At 39.7% G+C, this 26167-nt stretch overlaps 2 long non-coding RNA genes across 2 annotated transcripts; one reads left to right on the top strand and one right to left on the bottom strand.

Annotated features, from left to right (window-relative positions):
- Window positions 1-336: 336 nt before the first annotated feature.
- LOC107309642 lies at window positions 337-23455 on the bottom strand. Its single transcript, XR_004306112.1, has 5 exons — window positions 23296-23455; window positions 20357-20458; window positions 20115-20253; window positions 2357-2527; window positions 337-450 (listed from the first exon to the last, which is right to left on the bottom strand). It is a non-coding gene; the product is annotated as an uncharacterized LOC107309642 (long non-coding RNA).
- On the top strand, window positions 4469-5663 carry LOC116652907. Its single transcript, XR_004306113.1, has 2 exons — window positions 4469-4607; window positions 5598-5663. It is a non-coding gene; the product is annotated as an uncharacterized LOC116652907 (long non-coding RNA).
- Window positions 23456-26167: the final 2712 nt, after the last annotated feature.

The following is a 26167-nucleotide window of genomic DNA, read 5'->3' as shown; positions in this document are numbered from 1 at the left end:
AAATGACCTGCTCCCAGGTAAATGAAGGGGCTGCTGCATAAAGCCTCGGGCAAAAACACAGCAATTAATATTTCCCCAGCACTATGTGCAATCTGACAACCACAATTACCTAATACCCCTAAGACCTGCCACTTTTGTTTGGCAGAAAGAAAATGAAGGTTTAAATTCACCAGAGGAAAAGTACATAAAAAAAGAAACCAACCTACCACCGTAACCTATCGCTGGACTTGCTTTTTACAAGACTGTTTTTGTTTTCTGTTTTCTTTTGAGAGCACTGGTAAACATAAAAGGGATTGCTGTTCATGGCAGAGCAGCAACGGATGGACCTACCCCATATGCTCACCTCAAGCTATTTTCAGCAGCAGCAGCAGCAGCAGCAGCAGCTGGGAGACAGTCTCCACCATGTTGAGGAGCTTCCATCCCAGCTCACACCTTTGTCACAGTTCACTTCTGCAAAAAGCACAGACATGCTAATTTATTCCCCCTCCAATTTCCCACGTGGATTTCATGGTCTGGGTCCCTGCCAGGGTTTTAAGGTCAAAATTCAACCTCAACAACATAACTGAGTGCTGTTCATACAACCATAGAATTGTTTGTGTTGGAAGGGACACCTGAAGGTCATCTATGCTCCAGCTCCTTTGCAGTGAAAAGAGACCACTACATCAGGGAGCTCAGAGCCCCATCCTGCCTGGCCTTGAATGCCTCCAGGTATGGGGCTTCCACCACCTCTCTGGGCAGCCTGTGCCACTGCCTCACCACTGTTATTGTGAAAAAAACATTCTGTTTATAACCAATCTAAACCTTCCCTCTTTTAGTTTAAAACCATTTCCCCTTGTCCTATCACAACAGACCCTGCTTAAGGGCCCGTCTCCTTCTTTCCTACAGACTCCCTTTAGATACCGAAAGGTGGCTCTCGGATCTCCACAGAGCCTTCTCTTCTCCAGATGGAGCAGCTCCAGCTCTCTCAGCCTGTCCTCATAGAGAAGGTATTCCATCACTTATGTCTTTTATGTATCCCTCTGGACACAGATCCAACAGATCCTGTACTGAGGACATGACACCTGGACACAGTACTTCATGTCAAGTCTCACCAGCACACAGCAGATGGGCAGGATCACTTCCCCTGACTTTCATCTCCCACTTTGGGGTCTGTGATGACCCAGGTGCAAAACCTTGCACTTGACTTCATGGAACCTCATGAAGTGAACCTAGGCCCACTACTCAAGCCTGTGTAGGTCACTCTGGTTGGCATCCCATCCCTCAGGCATGTTGACCACATCACACAGCTTGGTGTCATCCGCAAACTTACTGAGGGTGTACTTGATCCCACTGTCAGTGTCACTGATGAAGGTGTTAAAGAGCATCAGTCCCAGTACAGACCCCTGAGGGATACCACTCATCACTGATTTCCATTCATTGAACAATTGACCATCTCTCTCTAGGTATGATCCTGTAACCAGTTCTTCATCCATTGAACAGTCCACCTGTCAAAACTATACATTACCAATTTGGAGAGAGGAATGTTATGGGGGACCACATCTAAAAAGCCTTACTGAAGTCCAGATAGATGACATCAGTGTCTGTTCCGCCATTCACTGACACAGCTACATCATCACAAAAACCAAGAAGGCTGGTTGGGCAGGAGTTGCCTTTGGTAAAGCCAGTCTGGTTCACCCATATCATCTCTATCTTACCCATGTACCTTAGCACAGCTTCTGGGAGGACCTGTTCCATGGTTTTGTATTATGATAGAGATGAGGCTGATAAGTAAGCAGTTCCCTGCATCATTCTTTCCATTACTCTTAAAGTACAGCTTTGCCTTTTCCTCATTCACCAAAGACCACCTAACTGCCAATATGTCACAAATATCATTGAGAATGGCCTAGTCACTACATCAGCCAGTTCCCTCTGGACTCTAGGATGCATCTCTTGGGACCCATAGGATGCTCAGGTTTCTCAGGTGGTTGTGAACTTGACCTTGACTTGCAAAGGGAGGTACATTGCTCCACCAGTCTCCACCTTCTACTAGAGGGATGTGAGAGGATTACTTGCCAGTGAAGACTGAAGCATAAAACTGCAACAAGAGCATACATGACAGCTCTTGACTTGCCACAACTCGAGTTGAGCCCCTTGGCTTCACAGTACAAAGTGATGCTGTGATTTTTGGGGGCGATCTCCCAATTTCCAGAGGCCGGGGCGGCCCGACCCGTGGCTGTGAGGCACCACAGCGCCACCTGGCGGTCAGCCGCGGAGCAGCGCCGCTCATGGTGAGGCTGTGCTCGGCTTCCTCATCCGCTACCCACCGCAACTGAACTTATTTCCTACCCAAAGCCCAAAAAGCAAAGGAGCAGCTTACCTTTTCTGTTGCTGACAGCTCAAGTCATGGCTATGGCATCTTGGTCATCCAGGAGAACTTCGTATTGTTGCTTTCTGCATATTTCTGGATATAAAGTAAAGGTGACAGTCTCTGTGCTATCGGTCATTCACTCTCTGTAGTTTTACATTTATCTCACTGATGAAGAACAGCCTGAAAGAAAGGAAAAGCCCATGGAAGCTCATGGTGTGAAAACACTAGTTTCAAGTTTTCATTCACATCTTGCCATCGTACCTCTCAGACATCCAAAGTCTGAGTCTTGGACTCTGATCAAATAGAGCCCTGAACTTTAACCTAAGATCTGAATCATAAGCATAGGAAAACCACAATGGGCCAAAAATATCACTTCAGTTATCTCAGATGGCAGCTATTCTCTAATTTTTACTTTTAAAGTACAGCTTAAATATCTGGCGAGCACCAAAGCTGATTTCCATGCGATGCTATCCAATTACATGATATTTACTAACCACAGCATATTGTTGCTGGCAAAATGCTGCGTATGCTTGTTATAACAGGCCTCCGTTTGGCCATTGCTGGGTATTTGATGAATGATCTGTGGTGTTACAAGGTCACAGAAGAATAGCAGAGAAACGCTGAAGAACAAATAATAAAAAAAAAGGAGGAAAAATGTCAGGCCCCAAGTGGCCAACAAGACCAGACCGCGAGGGAGGCTGAGTTATGCTCTCTTTAAATGCAAACATACCTTATAAGGGAGAAACACATAAGTGTAGCAAGATAGCTGCTCACAGGACTGCATTTAGCCAGTGCACCACAACGCACACAATTATTTGCTATCACTTGAGTCAGCGCTGCACTACACCTTCTCTATGTCCAGCTTTCAGCATATACGGTGCTGATCACACACTGATGTACAATGGGTGTGAGCCTGGGGCCAGGCTGGGCCGCTTGGTGGGGCAGAGCCATTGCCATGATGGCACAGGGCAGCTGCAGGAAGAACTGAGCCAGGCCACACGTGGGCCATTGGTTGGACATGCCTGCCCTAGGGGAACATGTGTATGTTCATCACAAAAGTATGTTCCACATGTGGGAGCAGCAACATCCACGCTTTGATCCCAGCATCCATGCACGTAGGAAACAAGGATGTGGGTGCAAGTCTGGTCAGCTGAGGTGACACAGTTCAACCTCCTTTCAGAACTGAAGGGAAGGAAATGACCTGAAGGAAAGTGCAGGAAATAGTTGCACAAGTGCACTGTTGTCAGCAGCTGGGGAGGGAGTGGGGGGGAAGAAAAACAGTCACAACAAGAATGAGACTGAAATGGTGAATACACTGACAGAAAAAAAAATGCAGCTCTTTTCAGTGGTTGAGGTGGTGCTGTTTAAGAGTCCCGGGTTTGTTTTATTTAGATATTGGAGCCTGAAGTTTTCTAGTCATCAGAGCATTCACAGAGCACTCCCACATTTATTTTTTGCCTGTGCATGTAAGTGCTGTCTCCTGCCCCCAGAGGAGAAAGAAATCTGAAACTAAGTGATAAGGCAGAATTTTCCCATCCAGTTGCTATCGGGCAATCAGAGCACTCCATGGCATGTTAGAAATGAAAAATGTGCTCATGCTCCTTTCAGCTTGCACTTGCCTTCAGGTTCCTCCTCCTTGTCATCTCAGGGTCAGAGTGAGATAGGCAAACACCTCCCAGAGAGCAGCACTTGCACTGTTGCACTGCTCCAGGAAATGCCAGACGTGCTCCCTTGCCCTGGGTCAGATCCTTTTGCACACCTATCTTAACTGATGGGAAGGTTCAGTCAAGCAGAAAACAACAACAAAAAAAAACCCAAAAAAGTAGCTGAGAGAATGAAAGTTAATTATTGTATTAGAAAATATATACCTTGAAGAGCAAAAAACAGTGCACAATTTCCCTCATACAGGCTTGATTTACTAGGATGAACTGAAAAATATCTGAGAATCAGGCTTAATAACGCATTTCTATAGCAATATTCATGCAGGAGGAATTCCCACTGGGCAGAGGGGAATTCACTGCCTGCAAACACATATGACCACATGAAGCGCATACAGATTCCCACCCCCCAAAGAGTTAAAGAGGTGATTCAGGTTCAGTCACAGAATAATGCTCACTGGTTACTGGGGGGTTCCTGCCTTTTAGCTCTGATGGCATTCAGCCAGCTTTCAGTTCTCCACGGTGCGGGGAACAACCAGGGCTTTTCGGGCAGTGCGGAGCAGCAGATGGTGGGCAGAGCTTCCAGCACCCTATTGCTGAAGGTAGGCAGCCACAACAGCCGGCTCAAGGTCCTCACTTCCTGCCATTGTTATCACAGCAGCCCTGGAATTTCATCCAAATGGATCTGACCCCTCTGCTAAGCAGCCAGCACATATTTCCCTGATTAGGGTATTCCTGTGTGAGGGGAGGGGGGGAGCTGGGAGGAGAGCAGCTTGCTCTGCTTGTGCCAAAGTGACACGAGCGCACTGTTATGCACTGGTCTCCTGGTTCGGTGCATTGCTTTCTGAGGAACAACAGCTCACCCAGCAACACGGATCTGTGCAGCAGCCAGGGTGTGTATCTGCAGCAGTGACTGCAGGAAAATCTTTTCCTGAGCCTTAGAAACAGCTCTGTCCTATTCCCAAACATCTCCCTTTCTGTTCCCCTTTATATTTGTTCCAGAATACACCCAACTATAATTTCCTTTGCTGTACTTTTAACTGGGCCTCAAAACATGACAACACTACATATAACCCAGAAAAGCCACCAATTAACATGACAACCTGCTTCCAGCTGCCCCATTTAGTTGCTCCCCATTCTGTTCTCCCAGCTTTCCTACAAGAGAAACTTCACAGCTTCTTCCTTGACAAGGCTGCTCTTATCCAAAAAAGTAATTGTCGCCACTTCAACCTCTATTATACAATCTGTCCCTCAGCTGATTCTTGAAAGCATTTCTAAAAGCTAAATATTGAAGAATGCTTTTAAATTTGAATGCAAGCTTTGCCTTTGTAGCTCTTCTCTATTTCTCCTTCAGGGCATTCCCTTGTTCCCTGAAGGAGCTGGAAACATTAGGACCACCTCTCTTCTCTTCTGTCATTCAAACTTTCCATGTCTGCCTTAAACCGATGATTCTGAGTTAACAGAAAGCCGCCTTCTTTTTATCTCTCCTTTCCTCCTCCTCCATCCCAAACTTGACTCCCTGACAGATGCCAATCACACTCACTACAATGAATATCTTTCCTTCTCAACAATTCCCTCTTCCTTCCCCTCAGGACCTCACTGAAGCACTGAATCTCCTTACTCTCTGGTTCTAAACTTCTGCTCCGAGGCAAACAAGGTAATATGACAGAATATTCTTAACCCTAAGCTAATGAAGAGATTTTTCAGGTTAAGTTTTATAGTTTGCTGAGTATTAATAGAGTTTTTGATATCCCAGAGCAATGGCTTCCTTGCTGCTTTAAGCGTGATTGAATGTCAGAGGATAATGATCATAAATTCTCTTTCAGCAGACTGACCTTCCTCCTAAGAGCGTATTAAACAATGCCTTGTTTGAATAGATGTGCAGGTACTTTGGGTAAGATCTTAAGTCGGGTATCAGCACAGCTCTATTTGAAGTTAGTGGCAGCAAATCTATCCACATTTAGAGTCACTGACTTAGCATAGTGCTTCTTCCACTTAAAATTATCAAAATACCCTCAAAATAATAACTAAATCTGAAAATGAGATGGAGGCTTTATATCATGCAACACGTTTGCAAGCAGAGAAATGGTCTTGAGAATACAAGACCTAGGAACTTGATGACATCCACTGCTTCTGGATGGAAGCACATGAAAACATGTCTAGACAGAATATCCACACAACAAATGGAAGGAGAATTGGTTGCTGTTGATGACCATGCCATAGAGATCTTGCACTGCCTGTATTACCCTGAATTAGAAAAGCACATAACCAAAAGCTCCTTGCACGCCACTTGCAGCTAGGTCTCTCCAGAGCACTGCAGGCTTAACAGAAGAAGCCTTTTGGCTCCCAGCACAACATCACTATTTTATTCCCTTTGCTTATACTGGTCTTTGGATCAGTGCTGGCAAAATTGTTTCTTCTCCATCAGGCTTTAACTTTGGCTATCCACTCAACCATGTATTTGCATATAATCACATGCTATTATTATGGTTTTAATTAGCAAACATTACAAAACATATCCATTGTTTCAGTAATGTTTTGGCCATGAAGTCGCAAAGCTATCAAAGCTTTGCAATCACGCAAAGTTCTTCTGTCACAATTATGGCTCTGTATTTGTTTTATTCACACACAATCACCTTCCCCTGTCTACTCTTCCTACTGCCAACAGAACAGCTCAGAGCACCTTATCCTTACTTTGCTGTGATCGGTAACTCTGTATCATGCAGACAGTTGAAAAAAGCCTTATCTTTGTACCAGTCTAAACTGATCCTTTGACAGGGACATGCTTTGGCAACAACATGTCAGTAAATGAACTTACAGTAAAGAGGCACCACTTGATTTGACAAAACACATTATTTGCAGCTGTGCAGCACTGAGTTCAACCTCAAGCCAGGCTGCTTATAGCTGGTGGATTCAAATACCAAAATAAGATTGAGAATTCCTGCACAAAAACGATGAGAGAAAAAAAAGGGGCTGGATTTTCCTCTTCTTTAACTCTCATCTCAGTTCCAAGCAAATGAACATCATTGCATTCCCACACAATCAGGCATTTTGAAATACAAATGCACACGGGAAAGTGAAAAGATGGATCAAATTCTGTTCCTAGCTGTACTGACAAATGTAGTGTTTAACCTACGTAAAAATTTAGACCCCTGTCCTTTTATAAAGCTTTTCTTTTCTGTTTGGAAAAAGGGTTGTCTGGTAATCTACACAAAGCAATTATTACCTGACACTTCACTCCATATATGAAATGTAAGAAATGTACATTTCCATATATGAAATGTAACATATATTTGTATCCGGTCTTTTTTTGATGCTCTCAGCTTCTCCATATAGAGAAGACATTTAGTACCTCTTGCGTTCTTTAGCTTAAGATGAAAGAATGGTAACTACTCCCAAATCCAGTAGGGTTCCCTTTCTCAGTCTGTTTAACTCAAAGTTTATTCATGGACCAGGCACAGATAACAAGCTCCTTGTTAGCAAAGTATTTCATAGCTGGATCATAGTTATCATCTTTGAATGAAACCAGGAAGTTTTCACCACAGAGTACCACATTCAGTTTAATTAAACAAAAATACTTACCCTTTTGTCGGATTTGAGTTGTTCCAAATGTGGCAACAGAACCAGATTTCTACAGATCAGTCAGCATCTCACAACAGATGAAGCCAAGTCCTTAGATATAACTAATCTTGGAATCCCCCAGACCATGAAGGAAAAAAAAGACATGAGCAATTCCCCGATAAGAGAGCATAGGTCAGGTGTGATACAGCAGACCAGCAATTTTGATCCTTCTCAAAATAGAAGGGAACAATCTGCTCGGGATTTCTCAAAACAGAAACCACTATAACTAAGAAACAGAATGGTAATTGATATTCCTCTCCTTTTTGTTTTCTTCAGTAATGATTTATTTGTTTTTAAGCATGGTACTAGTTAGCTTTCATTTTATCCACATTTGTTAGTGAATATTCAATCAGTGTGAAGATTTTTACTCCTTAGGCGGGACAAGAAGCAATATCCTCCCAAGCAGTATTGTGATTTTCACCTGAAATTTGACATTTCAGAAATGAAAAAAATTATTTATTCTTTATGATAGTAATAAAATCTTCATTATTACCTTTCTAATTCTCTAACTTTTGAACTAGTGAAGTAGTTATCTAAACTAGGCAGCTAACAGAGACAAAAGGTCCATTTAGAATTGATTCACAGTTGTAAGTAGCACCTATATTTTGTTTAACTCACTGTGACTGAGACATTGCCTATTCCGCATGTCCTAAGAAACCTTTTTGTTTCTTTAGAGCACAGAACAGTTTGCATATTGTTATAAATAGCGTAATTAATGAAAGAAATGAGCGCTACTCATGAAGCATAATTTCTAATACAATTGGTCTGCCACTGTATCAAATTCACATCAGAATGAAAAATGAGTGGCATAGATTAGTTTTGTGCTGGAGACTTGTCGTTAGCTATTTCATTGCTCTACTCAGACAATGCTCATAATTGAGTATGACATGCACAAAAAATAGTTTAGCATTAGGCTAGTACAATACAGAGCTCCGGAGGAAGAACAGAACATCGGACGTTCAGACTTATTTTGCTTCTCTGTGAATATTAACAGTAGCACATTATTGCACAAGTAACGCTTACTTAATGAATCTGGACTCTGATTGTGTCCGCCCTCACACAAGGCATTCAATAAATACAAGGCTATGCAGCAGGGAGAAAGATGACATGGGAATGGAAGAGAAGGATTCATCTCAGTTTGAGGACAAGAGGCACACCCAAAGCACAATGGAAAATGAAGTCAGACCTTCCATGGCAGCGCACAAAGCATAGCAGCAGATCAGCTGAAGAAACATAGAATCTCCTGACTTGGAAGGGATCCACATTATTCACACACTGTACCGCACATTTTTCTGACTGTACGCTGGACATTTTGTCTAGAAGGATTTTAAGGATAATACGAGAACAGTATTAAACTTTTGCTAAAATTGTAGAACATTACATATACTGGATTCCCTCAGTCAACTCGATTGGTAAACTCGTCGTAAAGGGAACTGAGTTTGATTTTATATGGGCAGAAAACAAAGACTGTAGACTGTTGCACCAACCATCTGAGAGGACTCCAGCTGTGGGATGAGAATGGGGGATGGAACTGAAGGCAAGGAAGAGGAGGTGGAGTGCAGGTCCACCTGCAGGTCCAGGTGGGATAGAGGTAATGCATGACATGATTAAGTAGGCAGTTGCCCATGACAGAACAAGCACAAAATTCAATAGTTATAGGAAATTCTTAGTGCCTATCAGATGAAAAAAGTAACTGCAGGAAGGAAAAATAAGAAAACACCATTAAAAAGACTATTCCTTCAGGTCTGTATGGTGCAAAACAGTCTCCCTAGAAATGAATAGCTCCATCATCTTGAGTCACTTTAAAATTGATCTATCAAAGTTTCGAAAATTTTAATCTCCTATTAAAAACCAAAAACAAATCACAGAAGTGTACTGGCTGAGGGAAAGACATGGTGATCCAAAGGGTCTTTACTATCTCTAATTATCATGACCCAAAAACTGTCAGAGAAGAATGCACGTTAACACTTACAAGAGGACACGGGCCCCTGTGGGGGGTGGATGAATACGTAATTGCTGCAAAGAAACATCATCTAACTAGTCAGGAATGTAAAGACACTGCAAAGAAACACTAGCGGTCCAGTTGAGGAATTTCTTGGTTTTTCTTTTATGTGTGTTTATTTATTGCTTTTCATTACCTTCAGCTGTCTCCCTGTGTCATTCAGGTGATGGATGTCAGCTAGCATTTTTATCCCCATTACTGATTAACCTCACAAGTTTCAGATACACTGCAATTACGACCATGCTATTTAATGTATCTATTTTTAATTGCATCATTACTACATAAGCAGGAGTTCATTTAGGAAAGATAGCAATATGTTTCGGGTATTCTCTTCACCAAATCTATGTGATCATGCACATACATCACCCCTTTTTAGTGTCCAACATAAAAATCAGGGGATGTTATGAAGAAGAAAGTTGTAGGTTGAGAACGCTCCCAGCTCCAGCTTGGCACAGAGCAACAGCAGAACACTCTCTAACACTGAAGCTTGGGAAAGCTTTCATAGCTTTCTTCCCTAGGTCTTCCCTACCCCTAAAATCATAGAATCAGGCTTGGGTTGAAAAGGGTCTCAAAGATCACCTAGTTTCAACCCCTTGCCACGGGCAGGGCTGCCAACCATTATACCAGGCTCTTCAGCACCATCTCCATCAAAATGTCACTCAGCCCTAAAACTCACTGACAGAAAACTGGAAAAGTACATGCTTGAGGACGTTAGCTTCTGACTCTTGGTATCAGCTTTGTCAGCACCGAAGACAAATATCTGAAGAGAAGAGAATATGCAATTATGAATCTTTCAAGCATTAAAATGATGAGGGAAAACCTTCCTGCTCAGTGCTCTATGTAGTATAACCATTTGTTTGGTCTCCGCTAACATTCAAATTGCATTAAAAACTATGATTGGAAAAGGTTATATTTGAAAGAAAGGATCAGGGCATGAACATCTACCTAATCTCTCAGGAAGATAGGAATTTGTTATTATTCACAGAATCACAGAATCACAGAATTACCCGGGTTGGAAGGGACCTCAAGGATCATGTAGTTCCAACCCCCATTATTTATTATTATTTATTATTATTACTCTTCTATTGTTTTGAGATTAATCTTAATGATGAGTGCCATATCTGAAACTGAAATGAGCAAAGAACACTTCGGTAGCAAGCCAGAGTTTACTAGGACACTGCTCTTTGGCAAGGCCTTTAAACATGTTGGAAAAAATGAACATATACTTGAAATAAATAAAGGAACGAACACCTCACTGTGGTTCCTCTCAATAAGGTCAGGGATCTGCCAAACTCTACACTGTTTTAGTGTAGCTAACCTACTCAGGAGCACCTCTGTTTCCAGATATACAGCCTGGGGAGTGGATTTACATGTAAGAGAGCAATAGATGGAACAAACTGTTCCTTTGCTTTATTCTCTAACACATCGCCTAACTTATGCTCATTAAATACATATTTAGACATGTTTCAAGTGATCACAGGTCTATATGCTATAAGAGACTCCATGTGCATAAGCTCATAGACAGATATTCCAAAAGACACTATACATATACACATGCTCCCTACAAATAGGGTTTCCATATATGCAATGCCCTTAGACTCAGCTAGATTGTGTTTCTTAAATATAGCAAACTGATTAGACTGCACAAGATAAATTCCTTGCCAGTGTGACTAAGCATGAACTTCACCATAAGCTCACTGAAAACTGCACACGTACAGCTGAATATACACCTCACTACCTTGATAAATTGGGAACTGTGAGATTTGCAAGAAACTGGTACAAAATAAATCAGGAAATGTAATTTTGCTTACTGTTCCATTTTCTAAAGCAGGAGTGTGTGGGCAGTTTGGAATGACATCTTAATGAACATAAGAGAAAAACATTTTCTTTGTGTCCAGTCTAAAAGGTCTTGTGGGTGCAAAGTTATAATTGGTACACTTATTTCTGAGATGCTTAAGAATATGATTGCTTTTCCTATCATGAGAATATCCTTCAGAGGGTCACTCCCCCATGTAGAGGAGATGGCAAGCATGTTCCCAAATATATAACATAGCTTTTACCTGTGTCCTCAGTTAAGATAGTGTCAAATTAAAAACATTCTGCAAGGATCCTGCAAAGCCCACAGATGTCTTCATCAAGATCTGCAGTTATTACTATTCAAGAACTACAAGAAACTTTGACAATTTGGTGGTGTATTCCCAAAAAGGGAATATTTATTTTCTTCATCTCAAAACTGAATTCCTTAAAAAACTAAAGTGAAAAGACACAACACACACAAAAATAACCAAGAGACCATAACTCCACGCTAGCATTTCCCTAAATGCATGTTGGAAATAAGTAAGTGTTTTGGAAGCTGGGGCTTTATGCATTGGGTTTTTCTTTTTTAACGTGCCTCTGCATTCTTCTGCACCTGTATTAATATAGAAAAATTCCAAATATGTACAGTTTATCAATTCAAAGACAGGAACATAAACATGGTTGTTTTTCCTGAGATGGCTTTTAGTATGTATGTGTTTGCATCACTGAATCTCCAGCACTGTTTTCCCTTGCCAGACACCACTGTGCGCCTTCCTGAACAGCAGGCATTCTTTCAATAGCAGCTCAGGGCAGACAACATAGAATAGAAGGTCAGTTTCTAAGACAGGATGCCAAGAGGACAGGAATTGAATGGTGCTGGCTAGCGAGGAGACACCATGTAAATCAAGAATGCAGCGCGGTCCCTGGGGAAATAGTTCATGAGCCTGCAGTATATGATAAACCCGCAGCTAAAGCCTCTTAGGCAACTGTGATAACAATGTGTCACATTCCTGAGGAGTCAAAAAACAAAGGTTGCAGAAGTCCTTGCAAAGTAGGGCTCCCTTAGACATCTGTGCTTTCAAGGAAAAGGAGAGATTTAGTTCACTCACTTCTGGACTTTTTTTCTGAAAATAAAGCCAAACAGACAGGGGGTTTTGAGAGGGACTAACCTTAAAGTAACAGCAGAAAGTGGCTGTAAGACTTGTTAAGCAGTTTGTTTGGTTTCTTTTAAAAGTACACAGAAAGCACCCATACACATCTGAGACAGACTGAAAATAAAGGAAATGCCACAATTGAGTTGGTAAACAAACAGTTCCATCTTACATTAGAAATATATACTTGTCTAGATGTAGCACTAGCCACCAGCTAGGAAGATTAAACCCATCTCTCCAAGTTAGACTTCTCACCCTTTTCATTTAACCTTTGTAGTTAAGTAGTCCCTTCTCTGCTGCTTGTAAATTGGGTACACTTCAAGGTACTCATTCTTTTATTCTTTGCCACTGTTCAGGGACCCATCTGTGCTAATAAACATCATGAAATGACTTCAGCAAGCATTTGTTATTCATTGTTGGTCATTGATGCTAGCTTACAAACCAAGTACCATAGGCTGAGGGAAAAAGAGGTGAATGGAATAGGAGACCAAACAGAACTCCCATGTTAGGGTAACAGACAATTCTAGTATATGTATATTAAATAAGAGCTGCAGTAGGAGACTTAACAGTAGTACAGCTCACGGTGTCCTTCCAGGACCTGTGAAAAGGATGATCAAGAGCATACCAGCACTCATAAAGAAATTACATTGCACTTTAGCAAATTAGAGCAAGCATACTACCTCACCTTGCTTTCAGTTGGTGCTGGAAGCAGCAAATCTCAGGTTTATTTTAGATGTGAAGCACTCAGATATTCCTGCCAGCAACAGTACAAATAATGCAGATCTCTATGGTGTTGCTTTGTTAAAAATTCTTCAGTGTCATCAAAGAACACTTCTCCATAGCAGAGTATGAGAGCACCATTTTGACAGTGATATGAAGGCCTTCCTGCCAATGAGCTGAATTGCAGCAAGTTAGTCACCATGCATACAAAACATATCCACAGCAAAACAAACAAACAAACAAAAAAAACCCCTCCAAAATACAAAATACCCATCTACTGTGCAAGGGTTCAAGACCACAGGACCACAGAACTATCAAAGAGCAAGCACAGGTGGGTGTCCTATGTGAGTTTTCACTTCTGGCACCGTTGCTTATTGTATTTCTGTGGCTGTGTCATTTGTAGGTATTTTGTACTGATGCTTAGGTCAGGCTTTATTTCCAGCTCCATCTGTATGACAGATCTCTCACAGACCTCATAGGGCACTGTTTAGATCACCGTACTTTAAAAACTAAATAAAAGATTTATGTGTTAACAGTCACCATAAATTGGCAAGGACTGAACAAGATCCACAAGCACTCCAGCAGGTTCTAATTAAGAATACCTCAAATGTCAACCTGATAAAAGAAAGTGCTGAAAAGCTATTTAGAATCACAGAATCATCGAATCCTTAGAGTTGGAAGGGACCTTTAAAGGCCACCTAGTCCAACTACCCTGCAATGAACAGAGACACACACAGCTCAATCAGGTTGCCCAGGGCTTGGATCCAGCCTTGCCTTGAGCCTTTCACAGAATCACAGAATTACCCGGGTTGGAAGGGACCCCAAGGATCATGTAGCTCCAACCCCCCTGCCTGGCAGGGTAATTTGTCAGCATATCTATTTCCCAAAGAAGCACAAAGAAATTGAGACTAATTTTACCTTGCTTTCAAAAGTATAAAATGATCAGCCCACTGTTTCACCAGTAATCCACACACAAAACTTTCTCCATTACACCTGCAACCCACCTGTGAGTTTAAAGAAATATAGAGCAGCAGGGTCTGTGGTGATGGAACAAGGGGAAATGGGTTCAGAATCAAAGAATTTAGGTTAGATATGTGCAGAATATCTCCTGCAATGACGGTGCTGAGGGACTGGAACAGCTCACCTAGTGTTGTGATTGATGTCCCATTCCTGGAGTGCTTCAAGATTAGGCTGGGTCAGACCCTGAGCAACTTGATCTAGCTGTGCTTGTCCCTGATCATTGCAGGGCAGTTGGACAAGATGGCCTTCAGAGGTTCCTTCCAACTCTAAGGATTCTATGATTCTATGAACTCTTTCACACTCATTGGAGAAGGATTCTGGGTTTGGATTTATGGTTTGAATTTCCGCAAGTGTTCAGAGCTGCTCAGATTTAATTTTCCAATTCAGATCAGCTAGCAGAGGTTAATATATTTGGTTTAAAAAAACAAGAACAACAAAACAAGAACAGCACATTTGAAAAATAAAACAACAAAAATAATAATATTCTATTCAGGCACCACTTGTAGTTGAACGTACGTATTCATCACAGTTTTATTACAGACTTGATTCTTATTTTCAATTTCATCACCCTCAGAAACCTCCTATACAATTATTTCCTTTAAGATTCTTTTCTTCCTACCCTCCCCAGGCACTACCATTCCTGGCTGCATGCCAGTTAGGTTGTTGTTCAAATGTGAAATGCAGAATCTATCCCAGGAACTGACTCTGGAAAAGCTTGATGTAAAACACTAAGTTTAAGAGAAGTGAAATGGCCAAGCAGGGCTGGTACAGCACGAAAAGCCTTGTGCATCACCCTTCATTCCTCATCATTTGCACTGAGGGAGCTGGAAACCCTAGAGAAAGAGAAAGCTAATTTAAGGAAAATGAAGATGCACCCTCTGACCTGTGATTAACCTCCAGGAAGGTGGACTGAGGATGTTGCCATAGGCATGCTACGAAGCTTGAGAACTAAAAGGGAAGTAAGTTTTCAACCACCAGCAGATGCAGCACTTTCCTCCCACAGAATCCCAACACACAGCTCAGGATTTTCTCTATTTATACAATTTGACTAGGTATCTAAATTGCCCAGGGATTACCTACTGCTTTTGCAAAACCACCTGCAAAATAAAGCTGAGTAACAGGTCCCTGATCATTTGTACCAACTGGAGACTTCACCCTCTCCCCAGAATCATCATCTCTGCAAAAAGTTTCAGTGTAAGCTGAAACGAAAACTGTGAAATTCAGACAAGATGAACATCTTGCTGCTTGGTTTTAGTGTTGTATCTTTTATAAGAAAATAAGAAGCCACTATACAGGAGCAAACTAGTCTTCATTCAAAACATGTTTTACAGAAGACTTGATTTACTCAGTGACAGCTCAGAGACAAGACAGTGATCTTATTTATGAGTGTTGGATCTATTGTTTGGGCTAAATTGGCTAATTATCAGACTTGCCGTTTCTGTTATTACAGATCCTTAATTCTTTTCCTAATACATGTTTTAAAATGTTTTCCAAAGAAAGCAGAAGACATTTGTATTCATTCTAATTGTTTGCCACCTCCTCGCCTGCCAGGCATTTGGCTTGAAATGCCTTGTTTCTCACTCTCAGAACCAACCTGTACATCTCTTTCTCTCCCCCTAAATCACCAGCCATTCATTTACTTCTTTCCACACTCCCACATCACTCAGCAACTTTTTCCACTGAAACTTCCTCTCAGTAGACACCCATTTACCCAGGAAAAAAACCATACTCTAATGAACGCACTGAAGACTGCACTCCAGATAGCAGCATAGCACACTACCGCTAATGCACATGAGTGTGCACAATGTGCCACCGTACTGCAGGCACAAACATAAGGAAGTAAGTAGGGTAACATGTTGAACGACTGCTTCTCCTTTTTTACTGGGCTTTTTAGACATACCATGATTGTGGTGAAAAGAATGAGTGAAGAGTTTTAGGACTTTGTCGTCAGTGTTTGTCCAGTTATGAAAGTAAGGAAACATTTTATGGAAGTAGTTGGAATCTTTAGTCTTTTGTGTCAGCATCATGGTACCCAAGAGTTGTATCTTCCACGTGATGATGTTTAACACCCCAGTCTTAGAGGCTTATTGTAACATAATTCTTCAACACAGTCTCGGTAAGCTATTTCTACCTAGATGTGTACATGGGCCCTCTTACTGCAGAATTTTGCTTTTATTTCATATTATAAAATATCCAAGGAAACCAAGCCCTACACATCTTATTTTGTCAGCCTCTTTCTTCAAATATTTGACATTTGTTCTGCCTTTATGTGGATTGAGCATGCTATCACCAGAGGAATAATTTAAAAGTAAACGGGACCTTTCTTTTGACACTGGATCAATGCACCCATGAAATGTACAGCAACAAAGAATCATGAGTGAGAAGTGTTTACTAATTTATGCCTTCCTTTTATAGCTGCTTCAGCAAAGCATGGAGTGCTTACTTACAAAAATAAGTGGCGTGGAACAGCTACCCAAAAATATTTCTAGGAAAATAAATCATAGCGTGCTTAAAAGTAACTGCAATTCTACTGAAGGGCTAACATCACTATTCATTCAGTACTGGAATAGGGAATATTCACTCTACTCCTAATTCACACATGTCACATAACATCAACAGAACTTCATATTCTCCTTCCCTACTCCTTCAGCCCTCCCCTCATGACACTGCTACCCCAGGGAAATGTTGAAAACTTAAGAGGAAGAAAACTGCTCTACCCTAAGTCCATTCAATCCAAGTCATCTTTTACAACATAGTGCTACCTTAACAATGTATTATTTGCAACACAGTCATTTGCAAAGGATGAAACATCAATGTATCATCTGTTTTGTTCGGTTGTTTGTTTTTAATGTCTTTTGGCTTAGAAAAACATATCAGAGATCTTAGAATATGCAGCTTACCAACAGCAAATTTAAAACATTCCATGTTCTCTAACTAAAGCTGAGATAGTCCTCTTCTAGCTAGGGAATATTGTTACCCTAAGCTGTTCTCCTTGGCTTGCTAAAGCAACCACAGTCTCAACCTAAAGGATGTTACTATATTAATATATTTTTTCTCCTTTATCCACTTTATGCAACACAATTTCCTCATCACAAATAAAAAAGAGCAGCAAAATACTGTAGGCACACATGAAAAATCTCACACATCCCTGCAGCTCCTTGGAGATAGTTCCCTGCTACTTGGGGAAAGGCAAAGAGAATGTTTCTCATGTTGTTCACCTGTATGATTCTCCAGTCTCCTTAAAACCAAGAACTACATTCTACATGCTGACATCATCTTGCCTGACATAAATCACCCACTATATTTCTTTTGGACAGCTGAAAGCAATCAGACATGCCATAGCTGGTCAGGACAGTAGGGGTTAGGGTACTAGACAGAAAGTGCTCAGTGCCATAGATAACAATTTTGCCTGGCCCTACTATGATAGGATTTTTTTCTTTTAGTTTGTATGTCCCGTAGATTTAAAAATAGATATTCAGCCTGCTTAATATCTATCACAAATTGCATAAAAGAAAAGTTTACTATTCCATAGGCCACATAAAGAATACGGCCAACAAGATGCAGACAAAAGCAACTCCCAGAGAAACGGAATATGACGCTGTCCATTCATAGCACCATAATTTTAACACCAACCGTCCCAGGTGATTAAAGGCAAATCATTATGGATATTTTGAGGTGAGTTCCAATGGGGGAGTGGTGCCAAGACATGCAAAAGCAGCTGTCGTTTAACAACAGAATATAAATCAAACCATTAAAACCCTCTTAATTAAAAAATGGGAGATCAGACAGAAACCCTTAGCAAAAATTAAGAGTTATTTGGAAGAAAGTAATCACTGCTGAAAAGGTGACATGGCTTTAACATAGATACAAACATACAGCATGAATATGATCTAGCTGACAGCTGAGATTTAGAAACTCTTAAAAACATATTAATAGCAAACCAATAAAGTTCTGAATTGCAAGGCCAGCACACAGTAGGAATTATGCTTTCACTTCAGCTTGCGTTGCCTTGGTAAGTGTGCATATGAGGCAATGCATGCCTAGAGGACTTATTTTGTATCAAAATACCTCAGCTGACTACAATAATGAAAGAAATACATTCCATGTTTTTACTTAATATCATACTCATTGTAACAAGCAAATTACAGGAGGCCAGGGGAAGCAGAAAAGAGCAGAGATAAGTGTATGTAAATTACAGCCTTTCAGCAGAGTGCTGCTGCAATAACCACATCAACAACCTCTAAATGACAAGGTAGTAAAATAGCACCTATTAGTGATATGGAAGGAAAAAAAAAAAAAAAACAACACAGCAAACTGCTCCTAAAGCTGTTCACACCTAGGTCAGCCTTGGAACACACTACAACTCCACATGCTATTTATACAAAAGCTTACTCTGTAAGCTGTTGGGAGATCTCACAGACTGTTCATTGCTGTAGGCAGAAGAAAAAACTAACACCAAGTTCACTTTCTGCACAGCTCTTTTTTTACTAAGGTCCAGCTGCAAATGCTATGACCCCTCAACCTCATCCCCCTAAACACTGCATGCTCTTACATCATGAGACACAGGAGCACTCAGTCTTTATTTCCATGTAAAAGCCCAAGCCAAGCAATTCAATTATACAAATATTAAATTGCATGTTTGTGAAACTGAGCTTGGAAAGAAAAAACTTCCTGACAATTCTAGAAGAGAAGCAGAAGAAATCAATTGACATAACCTGATTATTCTGAAGTAGTATTTGGGCTGATTGTGCTACGGTCACTAGCAGTTCTACACAGATGCTGTGTTATAAACTGCTCTCGTGGGCATGGGGCTACTGGACATGCAGACTTGAATCACTGATTCAAGTACAGGGTAAAATCACTGGGATGAACCGTTTTGAGCCAAGAGAGAATGATGTCAAACTCTCTGAGGAAGATCAGCAGAAGTGAAGTCTGAAGAAGCTTTGCACTACACTGCACCTTGCAAACATATACATTAAAAAAATTTAATAGCCACTTCACCAAACAGCAAAGGCACGTTCAAGCCTTGTCCACGCACATCAGCCATCTGATAAGGCTCATAGTCCAGATAACTGAAACTTCAACAGAGATCACCTCCATCACAGAATCACAGAATGACCCGGGTTGGAAGGGACCTCAAGGATCATGTAGTTCCAACCCCCCTGCCTGGCAGGGCCACCAAACATACACATTTACTAGATCAGGTCTCTCACACTGACATCCAGAGTTAGAGGCAACAATTTCCCAGTCAACTGTAACCACACGTCCTCACCCAGATCACAGTGCTGATCAGCACAGGGTTTTTGGTGGGGTTACACTGCACTTCTTGGTCACAGAAGGAAGACTGCTACCAGCATTAGTTCCTCTTATACTTTCAGAATTCAGATTGACCTTTTAGTTTTATTTTTGAATAACGGCATTATTTCTTCAAGCTCTACATGTTCAAGTTCAAAACTAGAAGTGTTTGAATGTATGCAATGAATCTTACAGCACTTCTAAGTTAGTGTTTTGACAGCAGGAACAATAGCCCATCAGGCAATTTCTGGCATTTAATAAATGTTTGCCTTACCCTTTTCATTCAATTACTGGAGTAATAAATCTCATACTTTAAATAAACTTTGTATCTTTCAGACATATGACCCACACACTAAGCGGTACATGCTTAGAGGCCACTCAGCAAAGGCAGACGCTTAACTACTGCACTGCAAGCTTAGCAGAAAACTCACCACCCCTCAGACCTATGGTAAAGGTCAGAACATTACTGTTATTAGCATAGAAAGTCTGTAACAGGGACTCACCATTTTGTTTTTCAGATGGAATTTTCCACAGAATATCTTGACGTTTAAAGTTGCTACAGACTTTTCCCACCTCAAGTAATTAGTTGGATGACTTAGTAAGCATATGAGTTCCAAAAACTGAAAAGATGCATTTAGCCTGCTTAGGAAAAAAAAGCAAAACCCTTCAAAAAACATCTCCAAATTTTGATATTGGTATTAAGCTTCTTAAAATCCACACTCGTGTGCTGATAAAATAAAATTACCTTTCTGCTGCAAAAAAAGGGAGTTCACATTAAACTGCCAGTGTTCTCCAAAGACTGAAGTCCTTTTTTTCCTCCATTCCATTACAAAACAATACATTTTCACTAAAAATAAATAAAAAGCAGTATTAACAAACACAGCAGACAAGTTTGTGTTATATCATAGAGCGCTTCTTAATCAAGATGAGAAATGTCAAACATGGAAAGCAATGCAAGTGCTGCTATTTTTATGATAATAGTGCCAGAAAACATCAAAAAAGACAGATTCCATTATTTAAAACATAATAAAAGAACACAAGATAAAAAAAACTCCTTCCACATTAGGTCACCTAGCATTCATAAATCTATTCCAAAATAGTATTGAATTTCCCCAATATTCTGCAACATTGCAAGCTCAAATAAGCATATTTGTCTGAAATATATTTTCCAAAGCAATCACTCAATCTGGAAAATAACATTTATCAAATTCAAAGCACGATATGGATAGAATTGTTCAAAATGCCAATCTCCTGGGAAGTAAAGTCAGGCTTGAAGTTAAATATGAAAATGAGTATCTCAATTCTGGACATAAAATCACTGTGATTATGCGACTGTTTAAACAGATAAGATAAAGTATGGCTGTGGATTTTTTATTTATTTATTTTTATGTTATCACAGGAATTTCAGGCACTTTCTTTTTGCATCATAATTACTGATGGAGTTGAAGTTCACTAAAGGATAGTTAAGGAGATGAGGTCCTGTATAGCAGCTCTGCTGCTGATGGGAATCGACAGGTTTCACTCTCAGTCTAATCAAAACCAGTTTTGACTGATCTCACTGTTCACAGGTCTGACCTTCATGAAGAAGGCCAGTCAGGACATCAGTTGACCTGGACCCTCTCAACAAAGAAATTACTCAGATGGACTGTCCTTTGTAAAGACGAATGCAAGGCCCTGTCTTGATACTGAAGTGTCTCATTCTCAAGTATCTAGTATATAAAACAGAACTCTCGAACTTCTAGAATTGGAAAGAAAAAATGAACTATAGAAGAAAATACCCAAAAAACTCACCAAGACTATTTCTAGATCTTTTTTCTTCCTTTTGGCCACCAACTAATTTACTTAGCATAGAACAAAATAATCACTATTGCTATATATAAAGTGATAGAAACAGAAGAACACTGAAGAAGAGTTTCTTCACTATTAGATAATGCAATAATGAATTGGCAGATGACTAGTTTATCTCCACATGCAAGAGCTTGGGAGACGTACACTATTAGTAAGAAGCTTTTTGGTACATCAGTTACTCTGGGAGACACATTCAGTCAAAGATACCAGCATGGTCACATTTGATATGTAAGACCCAGCAATAGAGTTTACCAAAGAAAAGTATTCAAAGAACATTTAGATAGATGTCCAATATAAGGGCAAAAGGGTTAGAGCTATAGCTCTCTTTCCAAAACACATGATGGAATAACAGCTGTAATGAAATGGCAATATGCTGACATAAGTGAGCCTAAAGCAGGGCTATGCAAGACTCAGTTCTGACTTGTACTAGCAAAGTGAGGACAGCTTAGAAAATGTTTAGTGAACTAAAAAATTCCCACCTTGTCACTAGGCGGAATTAGATCTGCACCACATGGACTGAAAGAATGCAAGGAGGTTCTGTACCAGTTTGACAACTCCTTTCATATTTACACCAGTCAGAAGTTCTGTATCCTGGACTACAAAAATCAAGACACCACTGTTCTACTCTATTAAAAAAAAGAATCAGCTATGTCACCTGCAAGCCATATAAAGTGCAATCCAGTGTTCTCTTAAGTGTTTCAGCTCTGTTTTCTTACCTGTTTCTGTAGCTTTCAAGTGTTAAAAGCATTCATGTTATACAGCACAATACTCACAAGAACAATGCTGGTCATAAATAATCATGTCTTGAGTACAGGACATCATAAACAAAAAAGACAACTGGGAGGAGAACGATGTAGATAAATTATTTCTGTTTGCACCTAGACTTCAAGCCTTAAGTCTTTTTACATGTGTAAACATGATAATCTGAAACAGCTTTTAAAACTGAGCTGGAGGTAAGGATTATTGTTTTGATCACCGTCTGGAAGTGCAGTATGGGAATAATGTGGGAGAGAAGGGAAGAGCAGAAAGCACACAAAGGCCTAGATCACCACCTAGCGACAGAACTTTTGCCTTGCAAAAAATGTACTTGATTACAAGCATTGACTAGGATAAAAAAAACTATCCAATCCTTTTACATTTATAATCTTCTAATACAAAGACTGTATCTTCATTCAGGAGTATGAAGGAAAAGATTCAGAGCTTATGTTTTGCTGCAGTGAGATACATGAAAAATTCAAGATAAGGTATATATGAAAGAGAAAGGTTCTTTCCTTCTTAAAAGAGCTTTTGCAAATGAGCAATTAAGGAGATTCCATTGAATCTGCCTTTAATTCTCCCAACAAATTCTTTTCTTTTGTTGTCCTAGTACTTTCTCCCTGCCACCATCATGGACGACATTGTCATAACTCAAAATAGTAACATTAATGGATATATTTGATGCTGATATTTATATTTTTATGTATATTAAATATATATATATATACACATTTCTCCTTGCAGAAAAGGAAAACTATTTTAAAGTTACACTTTTAGATTAAGCTCATGCAATCCACCCTCTTCTCTTGTTATCACAATTTTTCTCCCCCTCAGTCCTTGCTTCTTCCCCTTCACACAGTGCAAAAATCTCTGCCAAAATGCAGTTAATATGAAAGTATATTTTTATGTAAGGTACAACACAGTATCATGCACATCCCTTGTTTATAATTGGAAGACTTGAGCGTTGTGACCAACTTCCATTCTTGTGCCTCTACCACCTGCATTCAAAGCTTGTCTCAGAAACATTTACTTGCAAATAATAAAAGCACAACAAAAAGTCAAGCAATAAAGCAACACTACCTTAAGTTACAGCAATCTGTTTTTATACTCTGAGTCCACTAAGATGCTCATGAGAAATTAGCTGAAGCGGTCTATAAAAGCAGCGATCTCAGTCTGCATGAAGAAAGAAGGAGAATGATTTAATAAAATAGAAAGCAAATAAAATCATACTTCCACTTAATATGAGTATCACAAAGCTTTCATTAGAGTTAGTAAAAATGGCATCTCTAAGACATAATAATACATTCATATTGAATTAAGCTTCTTTAAAAACAAAGCACTGTACTGTAATAAGGTTATGAACTGTCTTAATTCCAACATCTTGTTTGAAAGACTCACACAAAAGCAGGTAACATGACATGCTTTGATGTTCCCAAGTTTTGAAACCAGAAAATGGATTCTGTAATTAACACATGAATATAAGGAGGCTCTTCCAAGACTAATCTAACAAGGAACATAAGTAGTTGAGAGTTCAAGGAGTCTTATACTTACTTTTCCCATCTTTTGTAACCTGACTACAGGCCAAGCAGTTTATTCCATAAACATGATGGCCCAATTGAGCTTTAAGCTCTCCCTGCTAGGCTCCTGGCTGCAAGGCAGTGATCTTCCCATGAGCTGGGCCATCTCTCAAGGCTGAAAGACCCCTTATGAACCATAGCTCTTCAGTAACTCATACCACCGGGCAGTGAGATCTACTATTGGAAATTCTGAATTGTTGTATCCTCTGTGTATTAATAAGCTGTAGAAGTGGCTTCAAGGTTCAAAATTTTACTTCAATAAACCATTTTTACTACTTACTTTGATAGTGACTCTTTAACCCGCTTAAAGCTCACCTGCAATACAGATTATTCCACAAAGAAAGGGTTGATGCATAGCTATATGATGAGCTATATGTGTTATCTTTCAAGCTATTATAAAAGTTAAGCACATTTCAAATGAGTAAAACCCTCAGGCACAATATCAAAAGGTTTTCGATATTTAGCTCTGATGGCCTCATAAATATATATTATACTGATGGATAATCTGGAATCAGATTATACAATGTTGTATTAAATACCCAAATTAAATGTAAAAGTTAAATCTCAAATAGAACATCATTTAAATCAACCATTACTTCTTCAAAAATCTCTCTGGAATTTACTTTACCTTTTCTTTTTCCCCGGTTCACAAAAGAAGCACTAAAGGACATACTATCCATTTTCCTTTAATCACTAACAATCTTACCAGCGTTCAAACTGTACCTTCTTAACGCATTTGGTAACTACCAGCAGTATTGGTAAGGAAATGTTTCTGAAGGAAAAAAGTTTCTCTAGATCAATACTTCAGAGTTAAATTGTTTCTACACCTGTCATGCCTGGTGGAATGCCTTAAGTAGAACCATATTGACGCAGACTTGAGACATCTTTGTTATTAAATATGTGCACTGAATTTAAATGTATTTTACATGCAACTTTTGGCACAAGAGGGTCAAAACAGGTACCATCAGGACACCATTTTTCTGTCTTACATGATATCCAATGGTATACACTAAGGCTAAAGTCTGTCTTCTATAGCAACTTCATTTTCACTGAAAATGTGAGGCACAGTTAGGTCCAGAAACAAATGTCACCTAGTTGAAGATTTCATCACTGTAACAGAGTACAGAACACTTTTCCCACTGAATTTAAAGGCCACAAAAATTGACTTTTAATCCTATAAATTTTTTCAGTTGTGTTAAACTTACCCAAAAACTTGCACAAAGAATACTTAGTCCATTTTGAAGCAACAAGCAAGGATTCAAGCAGCCATTGCTCATTACTTAATTTAATCTTGGGCTCACAGGTTAGAGCTGTGTTGGTTTTATTTTTAACAAGCCATTCAAAAGATACTGTTGATATAATAATGCATCCTATGATTCTAAGCCACTTACACGTTGAATTCTGTATAGAATTCAAAGCAAGTTATCCCCCACCTTTTTGTGCATTTGATACATCAGCTTTAAAGCATACAGCTAAGCCACAATCATAAGAAAATAGATTGTTTTTACTGTATCTGTATTGTCTAGATCATTTACTTCACTTGAAATGAAGAACATCTTGATAATCCAATTATACTTTAAAACAGCTATTTCTAGGTAATATAATCAGTTATGAGAAAAGATTTAAGAGAATGAGCCAAGAATTACTTCTCCTTAAGTGCCTCATCATTAATTTTACTTTCCAGGACTGCAAGATGCACAAATAAGACACTGCTCATAGTAGTAGCTGGCAAGCTGATGTGAAAAACCTTATGACAGCAGAGTGGAGAACATGTTACACATTAGCAGCTCTGTTCAGATATATCAGACTCCAACACTTTATGACAGCTCATGAAACACTATTTCAACTGCTCATATACTATGGGAAAGAATGTAGAGAAAGAGTCTTCTGTATACTTTCTCTATTTAACACCACCTAATATAGAAATTCTCACTGCTACAAAGAAGTTAAGAACGACTATTTTTCCTTATGAAAATTTAACTAGTGAAATATTATTTGGAAGTTGAATTCAAAACAGCTTAAAATCAAAGTCTGATATGCCTTGAATTGCAAAAAATTGGATTTCATTAGCATGCTGAAGAACAAGTATGTTTGCAAGTCATCCCCAAAGACTTGCCAGCTATCAAAAGCATCACTAGAAATAAGTTCAAGTGCGTCTCATGTCAATGCTATGAATATCTCAAATTACTTGCTATTAATCCTACTATGCTGTACCCTTACTTTCCCCATAACTGAAAGACACAAGTGATGAACACATATTTCTGGAAACAAAACAGTAACTGAAAAAAAAGATCTCACCATATTTCCAACTACGTTCCTTGAACCTTATTTAAGCCAAATCTGATCTGATTCATCTGAACCTAGGAACGCAACTT

This window comes from Coturnix japonica, chromosome 2 (genome assembly GCF_001577835.2).
Source record: "Coturnix japonica isolate 7356 chromosome 2, Coturnix japonica 2.1, whole genome shotgun sequence".
NCBI classification, from domain to species: Eukaryota; Metazoa; Chordata; class Aves; order Galliformes; family Phasianidae; genus Coturnix; species Coturnix japonica.
The sequence above is the reverse complement of the archived record's forward strand: the minus strand, read 5'-3'. Positions and strand labels throughout refer to the sequence as shown.